The sequence below is a fragment of the Sapajus apella genome, unplaced genomic scaffold (genome assembly GCF_009761245.1).
Source record: "Sapajus apella isolate SASKATOON/1434 unplaced genomic scaffold, GSC_monkey_1.0 scaffold5, whole genome shotgun sequence".
In the NCBI taxonomy this organism is placed as follows: Eukaryota; Metazoa; Chordata; class Mammalia; order Primates; family Cebidae; genus Sapajus; species Sapajus apella.
In genome coordinates, this window is record NW_022436945.1 from 41,861,458 (window position 1) to 41,871,203 (window position 9,746).

General features: G+C 41.3%; 1 pseudogene; it reads left to right on the top strand.

Annotated features, from left to right (window-relative positions):
- The first annotated feature begins 310 nt into the window (after positions 1-310).
- LOC116548902 lies at positions 311-408 on the top strand (annotated as a pseudogene).
- The last annotated feature ends 9,338 nt before the right edge of the window (positions 409-9,746 follow it).

The following is a 9,746-nucleotide window of genomic DNA, read 5'->3' on the forward strand; positions in this document are numbered from 1 at the left end:
TATTATCTGAGGGAAAGCTGTGGCATGAAAGATACTGAAACAAAGGAATAGAGGGGAAAAGCAAATTAAAAAACTAGAGACCACTGTAGGAAGAATAAGGCCTTATATGACTATAATTAATGTATTTATAGGAAACGTTATTTTATTCATAAAGCAATAATAAGATGTTCTCTTTAAAAAAGAAATATTCTGGAAATTAAAAGTTCTTGGAAATCGCATGTATAATAGCAGAAATAAAAACTCAACAGAAGAGTTGGAAGATAAAGTTAAGAAAATCTTCCAAAAGTAGAAAGCAAAAATACATAGAGCGCTGCTTTGGCAACATATATATTAAAATTTGAATGATATGGAGAAGATTAGCATAGCCCTTTGCAAGGATGACACACAAATTCATAAAGCATTCCTTTAAAAAAAAAAAACAGAAAATAACAAGTGTTGGAAAGATTGTGGGGAAGTTGGAACCCTTGTGCACAGTTGGTAGGAATGTAAAACGATGCAACCACTGTGGAAAACAGTATGGCAGCTCCTCAATAAATTAAACATAATTTCTATATGATCTGGTAATTCCACTTCTGGGTATATTCTCAAAAGAATTAAAAGCAGAGACCCAAATAGATATTTGTACACTCATTTTTATAGTAGCTTTATTCACAATGGTCAAAAGGTAGAAGTAACCCAAATTTCCACTGACAGATGGATAAACAAAATGTTTCATATACATATAATGGAATTTATTCAGCCTTGAAAAGGAAATGCTCACACAGGCTACAACATGGATAAACCTCAAAGACATTATTTGAGGTTTATTCACCAAGTGAAATAAGCCAGTCATAAAAGGACTAATGTTGTATGATTCCACTTATATGAGGTACCTAGAGTAGTTAAATACATAAAGACAGAAACTATAACAGTGGTTACAAGAGGCTGGGAGCAGGGGTTAGTGAGGAGTTATTGTTTAGTAGGGATGGGTTTCAGTTTGGGATGCTGAAAACATTAAGATGGTTAGTGGTGATGTCTGCATGACAATGTGAATGTGCTTAATTCCACTGAGTTGTACACTGAAAATGGTAAATCTTATGTATATTTTACCACAATACAAAAAAAAAAAAAACTGGCACTTTAAGCATGTAACTTAAGAGATACAGAGGCAAATATTTAAAGAAATAACTCAGAGTTGGAAGTGTTTTCTTCCAAGGATGGGAAAATGTCAGAGAAAGGGCTGCTGTTTTTCAAAGAAGCTTTGTAAAACTATTTATCTCTTTAAATTATATGCATGTAAAATTGTATTCACAGTTTTACAAATAACACTAATAATGAACTTGAAGGCTGAGTGTGAGGAACAAATAACACTAATAATGAACTTTAAGGGTGAGCGTGATGGCTCATGCCTGTAATCCCAGCACTTTGGGAGGCCAAGGTAGGTGGATTGCTTGAGCCCAGGAGTTTGAGATCAGCCTGGGCAACATAGCAAAACTCTGTCTCTACAAAAAATTAAAAAGTTAGCCAGGTGTAGTGGCACACACCTGTAGTCCCAACTACCAGGGTGGCTGAAGTGGGAGGATCACCTGAGCCTGAGGAGGTTGAGGCTGCAGTGAGCAGTGATGGCGCCACCGCACTCCAGTCTGAGCAACACAGAGCTATTCTGTCTCAAAAATAAATAAATAAACTTAAGATATTTTTAATTCCCCCAATTTCATAGATAACCAAATCATGTTCTTCAGGGAATGCTTACGAGGGGGAAAAACAAAACGAAACAAATCATGGAGAGAGTAGGACCTTTGGCCAAAGTAATCTAAAATAGCAAGTGGCAGAGTAAAGACTTGAACCAATATGTTCTGAATCAAAGTTCAGCATCTCACCACCACAACACATTGTAGTCTATAATAGCATCTTCCTTATACACTAAAATAAACTTTTCTGGGCGTCCTGCCTTAAACCTTCTTAAATTACTTTTCTTCATATTTTATAAAATGTCTAATAATACTGCAGAGTTTTCCATTTTGCCTAGCATTATTCATTAATACCTAATGATGCTTTTCCAATCCAAATACACTTTTGTAATAATAATTTTTCTGACTTTTTTCTCTATCTTCATAATTAAAATTGAATGGGATTTGGGGGTGTTTGTGTTTAGTGTTTCTCCCTAAATGGTTGGAGAGACTTTGCTATTGCTGAATAAGATACTGTCCTTTATTTCTTTTTTCTTTTCTTTTCTTTTTTTTTTTTTTGAGACAGAGTATCACTTTGTCACCCAGGCTGGAGTGCAGTGTCACCAACTTGGTTCACTGCAACCTCTGCCTCCTGGGTTCATGTGAGTCTTCTGCCTCAGCCTCCTGAGTTGCTGGGATTACAGGCGTGCACCACCACGCCTGGCTAATTTTTGTATTTTTAGTAGAAATGGGGTTTGACCACATTGTCCAGGCTGGTCTTGAACTCCTGACCCAAATGAGGTGCCTGCCTCAGCCTCCCAAAATGCTGGGATTACTGGCATGAGCCACCACACCTGGCCAGTCCTTTATTTCTTGTGTGGGATATTTTGTACTGAGTCCAAAAAGCTACCCATGGTCACCGTTATCACAACAGAAAGCATTGCCAGTTCAATTCAACTCAAGTCACTAGTCTAATATTAATTTTAATGTCAATTTTTTCCATTAGAAATATGATATCTTTATAAAGAGCATTTAGACAAAGGGATGATATATAATTTACCATGCTTCAGACTTTACAATGAATTCCTTATGTGCACAGCAGTTCCAACAATAATCCATTAGTTATCAGTTGAATATATACTAATGGACATCTATGAAATATTTTTTAAAGAACTGTGAGGACCTGTCATAAGCATATCCTCCAACACTGACAAATGCTTTTTCCCAGAATAATGTGATTGATAAGTTATCAATGTGAAAACTCTAAATAAGATCTAGTATGCTTTTAGGATACCATCCTTTATCAAAATAGTGTAGATTACTGTGTATGGTTTCTAATCTTATGTGACTATCTCAACCAGGTTGTGTGCTTCTTGAGGTCAAGGTAGTACAAGACTAGACACATAAGTCCTCTTTAAGCATCTGTAATAAGTAATGAATCAGAGTATGGAATCATGGAAAGTTACAGTTGAAATGCAGCTTAGGGACCCATGGGTCTACCGACCTCTTTTCACATTAAAGGAAATGCTAATGGATATTTTAATGTATATTTATGTGGAACATTTCATATGCATTTACTCACTGCAGCCCCTCTAAGTAGGTACTGTTATTACCGCATATTAAAGATATTGAAAAGAAGATCAGAGAGGTCAAGTAACGTACCCAAGGTCACATAGCTAGTCAATGCTTACAGTTGGACTATAGCCAAGGTGACTGGAGTCCAGAGCCTATGCTTGGTAAAATCTAGAGATAGATGTTAGCTCATTTACATGTGATCATATGGCCGACTGCTGACAGAGGCAGGCCTAGAATTCAGATTGGTTGGCTGCCCAGAGCAAAAGCTTATCTTGGGATCCACTGGTGCATATTTTAAGTTAAAAATAAATTTCTGTCTAGGGATGCTCTTGGCTATAATTTCTCATTTTTATATAGCAAAATTTGAAAAGACTACATGTAAATTACTCCTGCAAAATTATCTCTCTGAAACATATATCTCAGAGCTGAAAAAATTTAGCTTTGATTTGCTTCCATTTCTTAAATAGGGAAACAGGCTCAGGGAGATGAAGAGACAAACCCAAGACCCTTCCACAGCTAAGGGAAGGTGCAACTGGGACCAGGTCCCCTGCTTCCCGTGGCAGGGCTGCCTCCCCCACATTCTGGTTCCATGTGTCAACCGAGTCTTCTATTGCCCATGCTATATCAATCCATATTCCAGATATATCCTTCTGGAACTTTCCATTTCCCTAATTACTTCCATCTGTATTTCCAATCTCTGATATACTCCTTATCTACTACTATCTGTAATATCAGACTCAATTTATGCACATCCTCAGATTAGTTCTTACCACCTGTCCCCTGCCACTTGCTTAGTGGAAAACCCTGGTCACTGCCACTGTTGCCTCTCCACCAATACTGTTCTTTCCATGGGGGGAGGCCAGAGGCTGCATGGCCTCCCTTGCGCCCCACAGGAGAGCAGCCATAACTGCTCCAGCATCAAATCCAACTTACAGACTCTCTGAGGCTCTGTGCTATGCAGTGTGGGATGTGGGTTTCCCATCAGCTGTCCCAAGCAGTCAAATAACATGACAAAAATGGGGCAAACTTTGACCAAGGTGAGATATAAGACAGGAGAGAACCAACAGATAGGTTTCTTCCATTTTCTCTTTTCCATGACTTTTCCATGGACAGTTTCAATGCACAATGGTTTCATATAGCCTATCTGGAGACATCCCTGTGACTGAAATATTCGCTTCATTTTCTTTTGAAGCTTTTTCTAGTACAGAAACGTTCTACTCCTCTCTCTATATGGCCCTCACTCTTGCTACCCTAGGGTTGCACTCCCCAGTAAAACAATGGCAGGAACACTTTACCCTACTGCTATCACAAAAGCTTCTATCACAAATAGAGACGGGTGAGTTTGGGAGTAATAAAATTCAAATTCAAAATATCTTTGGCCGGGCACAGTGGCTCACGACTGTAATCCGAGCACTTTGTATCAGGAGTTCAAGACCAGCCTGGCCAATGTGGTAAAACCCCATCTCTACTAAAAATACAAAAATTAGCTGAGTGTGGTGGTGGTCACCTGCAATCCCAGCTACTTTGGTGGCTGAGGCAAGAGAATCGCTTGAACCCAGGAGATGGAGGTTGCAGTGAGCTGAGATCATCCCACTGCACTCCAGCCTGGCAACAGAGCAAGACTCTCAAAAAAGAAAAAATCCTTTCACAAACTCAACTGGCAATTGCCATGGGTGAGCTTTCTTTTTTGAGATGTCCTGAGTCCTGTCAAGGAGGAGAAGGGACGCGCAGAGGGTGGCAAGGAACAGGCCAAGGAATCTGTAATACTCATCATGGATCTTCATTTCTTTCCTCCACTTTAAAACACTTCAGCTCTCAGGAGATATTTGTTGGATGTAGGAGAGGAGGTCCTCAAGTGAGGAGAGGTCCTGGATGTGTATATTCTTCTAGGATATCTAGAATATCTAGGCAATTACTTAGAGTGTGGAATGTTTGGGTTGCTGTAAATCCAACCCTGAGGGCCAGGTGCTTCCTCCTCTTTGAAAGCAAGATGTTGCTACCCACTCTGATTCTGGAGGAGGGAAGAGGTTTTCACTGATGGGAAGGAAGAAAGGCTCTGGAAAGCAGCTGGCAGCCCTGGAAGGAGCCAGCAGCACACAGCTCTGGGTGTCCAGCTATGGAGGGGACCTGGGCAGGACTCAGGTAATGAGGCATCTGGTTTGGGTACTCTAGTCAAGTTATAACTGCTACTATCTACTGAGCATTTTTACAGTAAGCACTACTTTAAATGCTTTACAAGAGTTAACTTATGTAGTCCTTGCCGCAAACCGTAAGGTAGGTAAAATTATTATCTACATTTTATAACTAAGGAATCTAAGACAAGGTAGCACAGAAATCTAAGACAAGTCAGTAACTTGCCCAAGCTCACTCAGCTTGAAAGGGGCAAAGCCAGGATTCAAATCCAGTCAAACTGACTCCAGAATCTACTCTCTTAGCCAGTAATACTGTCCGGGAAGCTGCAGAAACCCCAGCCCATGGCAGTCGGGACAGAGCAAAACCTTCTTCTGTGGTCACTCTTAAACTATTGTCTCTCGCTTTCAGTCAAATCCTCTATACCTGACTTTGTGATGCTGGTGCTAGGGCTCTGCCAGCCACATTTCGGCTTTGTCAACTGGCTTGTCTTTAGCCTTGCCAGTGGGGGTTCCAGGGGAAACTTGCAAGGCTGGAAGAGGAAGAAGGGGCCTGTCTGCTTTCTGTGGGCTTCTGGTTCCTCTCTGGATTCCTGCTCCAGTAAGCAATACCCCAGCGATTCTTCTCCACCCTGCAGGGGCAGCACCTTCCTGTAGCAGCAGCTAAACCCAGTTTACAGTTTTTCCAGCATTTCTAGAACCACCTTAATCACAGTCTCATCAGACAGGCCCGGCACTAACTGGCTAAAGGTCTCTCCCTAGAGGTTAGAGTCCCAGTCCTCAGGCCCCCTCCTCTGAACTCAGAAATGCCAGTTCAGCTGAACAGATCTCCTCCTCAGAGACCTGAGTTTCGACTCCATGGGGCCTCTCCTCTAAATTTCTACGTTTTCATCATTTCAATCTCTTTTCTTTGTTTCCTCAGTTCTAGGGGTGGTAGACACTTCCTGCTGGTGGTAGACATTTCCTGCTGGTGGTAGACACTTCCTGCTGGCGGTAGACACTTCCTGCCGGCACTACCACCATGATACAGAGTTCTCCTTTTGCCTTTGCAGATAAACAGTCCTCATACCTAGTCAACAATTACTCATAATGAATTCTCTAAGTCAAAATAACTGTTGTGTTTTCTTCTTCTTGACTAGACCCTAACAAATATACCATCTTATGGTTAATGCTGGTATTGAATTTGCATCAGAGTTTAATAAGTTATCAATAGCTCGTGAGATATTGCCAAAGCTGGGGGAAGGTATGTGTGGAATAAACCTAGCCAGTAAGAATTCTGGGAAAACAAGCCGATTCAGATCAATTTACAATGTGACATCCTCAAGAAAATAATGCTAAACTCCTCACACCTGCCAATGTTTCATCTTATGCAGCAATGATATTCTGTCTTCACCTTTTATTAAATCAATACTGGAGACAGATTCAAGTATCTGTTGTCAATAAAGGTCACGATAGTCTTATGGAATTTGAGAGGATTTCAAAAACGTATATATAACAGAGAGCAAGATCTTGCCCTGTGACAGGCTTCTCAATGATATATTTATCTTCCTGCCACATAGGAATTACTCAGCTAAACAAGCTATTTTTGTAATGATGGGTAGTGGGAAATACTCTGGAGTAGGTAGCAAAGTACTTGGGTTCTAATCCCAGCTATGCCATTTCATATTAACTTGGTGCCCTTGGGAAAAGCACTAACTTCTCTGAACCTCAGTTTCTTTATTTCAAATGAAGCTATTAATACTATTTATTCTGCCTCCTTTACAGGCTTACTCAATTCACTAAATATTTATTTATCATCCATAGGCAAGATGTGTGGTAGGTATCCGAGGATTTAGATAGAAAAGTAAAATGCAGGCTGGGCATGGTGGCTCATGCCTGTAATCCCAGCACTTTGAGAGCGTGAGGTAAGCTGATTACTTGTGGCCAGGAGTTTGAGACCAGACTAGACAACATGGCAAAACCCCGACTCTACTAAAAATACAAAAAATTAGCTGAGCATGGTGGTGCCTGCCTGTAATCCCAGCTACTCAGGAGACTGAGGCATGAGAACTGCTTGAACACAGGAGGCAGAGGTTGCAGTGAGCCGAGATAGTGCCACTGCACTCCAGCCTGGGCGACAGAATGAGACTGTCTGCCAATTAAATTTAAAAAAAAAAGTAGGAAAGAAAAGTAAAATACAATCCCTGCCCTAAAGAAGTTTACAATCCAGTATTTCTCTATGCATTCAACACTTATGAAACATTACCTGCCAGGCACTGTGCTAGGAGCTGGGAATACAGTGATGCCTAAAGTATGATACAGTCTGTAAAGCAATAAGACAAGGTTGCAGATAACTAGAACAGGAGGCAGCATGTAAAATAAGGAGATGAAACTAATCATTTAAAGAAATAGAGGACATGCACTGAGTTGAGAGGGTCAGGAGAGGCTTTGTGGATCTGATGTCATTTGAACTGGCTATAGACAAAAACTTAATGAAGGAAACACAAAGAGAATAACTAAAAAAAAAAAAAAATGAGCTTCATGAAAGCCTAGAGGCCAGGCATGGTGGCTCATATGTGTAATCCCAGCGCTTTGGGAGGCTGAGGCAGGAGGATCACTTGAAGCCAGGAGTTCAAGACAAGCCTGGGCAACATAGTGAGGCCCTTTCCCTATAACTTCCTTTTTAAATTAGCCAGACATGGTGGCATGCACCTCTGTAGTCCTAGCTATTCAGAAGGCTGAGGCAGGAGGATCACTTGAGCCCAGGAGTTTGAGCTTACAGTAAGCCAAGATTGTGTCACTGTTTTCCAGCTTGGGCAACAGAGCAAGACTCCATCTCAAAAAGGAAAAAAAAAGAAAGAAAAAATCCTGAAGTGGAGTGGAGCTAATGGAAATTAGAAAGAAGAAATGTATATAAGTGATACTAGATGAACAGTGCTCAAAAATACATATGGGGCAATTATAATAACAAATGAGTTACTGATGAGGATGTAGTAATGGACAAGGCAGACACGGTCTGTTTTCAAGAAGCTCTCTATTAGTTGAGGCTGGGAAAAAGTTTTAAAGTTTCCTTAGTATGGTCTGTTTTAAAATATGGTGTATTGATAGAAAATTTGAGGTTCCATCAGGCCAACCGATTGGGAGACTATTGTCATTGAAAAAAATGGCTTCTACTTTGGGAGGCCGAGGCGGGTGGATCACGAGGTAAGGAGTTCAAGACCAGCCTGGACAACATGTCAAAACCACATCTCTACTAAAAATACAAAAAAAATAGACAGGCATGGTGGTGCACACCTGCAATCCCAGCTACACGGGAAGCTGAGACAGGAGAATTTGTTGAACCTGGGAGGGAGAGGATGCAGTGAGCCGAAATCGCAAGACTGCACCAAAAAAAAAAAAAAAAAAGAAAAAAAAGAAAAGAAAAGAAAATGTGACTTCATTTTACTCACAGATCCCAGGAGGAAGAGACACATCATGCCACACAATGGAGTCAGGGAGACACAGGGAAGCACCAGGGTTGTTCAGGAGGCAGAGGGAGGGAGAAATTGTGGGCAAGAGCTTTTATTATGATTTCCACAGGCAGGAACAGATGGTGCAGGGTAATCAGGTTTAGGATTGGCTAGTTTAAATTATTTCAGCAGGTTCTGGAGCATAGAGACTGGTCTAATTGTCCAGTACTTGGCTCTGGGGTGATTGGGGCAGGTGGAATGGGAGATAAAGAAGGTGGAGGCGTATGGGATATGGATTGGTTGGTTTGCAGATGAAAGTTATACTCTCAGGTGAGGTGTTTACCGTCCTACAAATTAACTAACTCTGGGAGGGGACATTCCTTCAGGGCCAGCAAGGCCCCAGATGTCAAAGCATCAGATTACAGAAAATACAAGACATAGTAAACACAGACTCCTTAAAAATAGGAGAGCGTATTCAGCTTTGTATCTCTAGCATCCACCATAATACTTTGCACATGACAAGGAGAGAAAGCACACAGTGTTGGATGGCCAGATGAATAAATCCCCTCTTTGACTCTAACTCTGTTAGAGTTTGACAGCTCTGACACGTCCTTCAATTCTCAGCCAGGTGGTCACTTTCTCAGGGAGGCCCTCTCTGATTCCTTAGACAAAGCAAGTTACCACTGTGGTGGACGCATCAATGCATCGCCCCAACCCCCCTTCAGTGAAGGAGGGCTGACAGACAGCCTCCTTCAGACAGTAGGTTATGCAAAAAAGCTAAAGCAGCAATCCCTTTAAAAATTAAAGGTACTAGGCCGGGCGCGGTGGCTCACGCCTGTAATCCCAGCACTTTGGGAGGCCGAGGCGGGTGGATCACGAGGTCAAGAGATCGAGACCATCCTGGTCAACATGGTGAAACCCCGTCTCTACTAAAAAAATACAAAAAATTAGCTGGGCATGGTGGC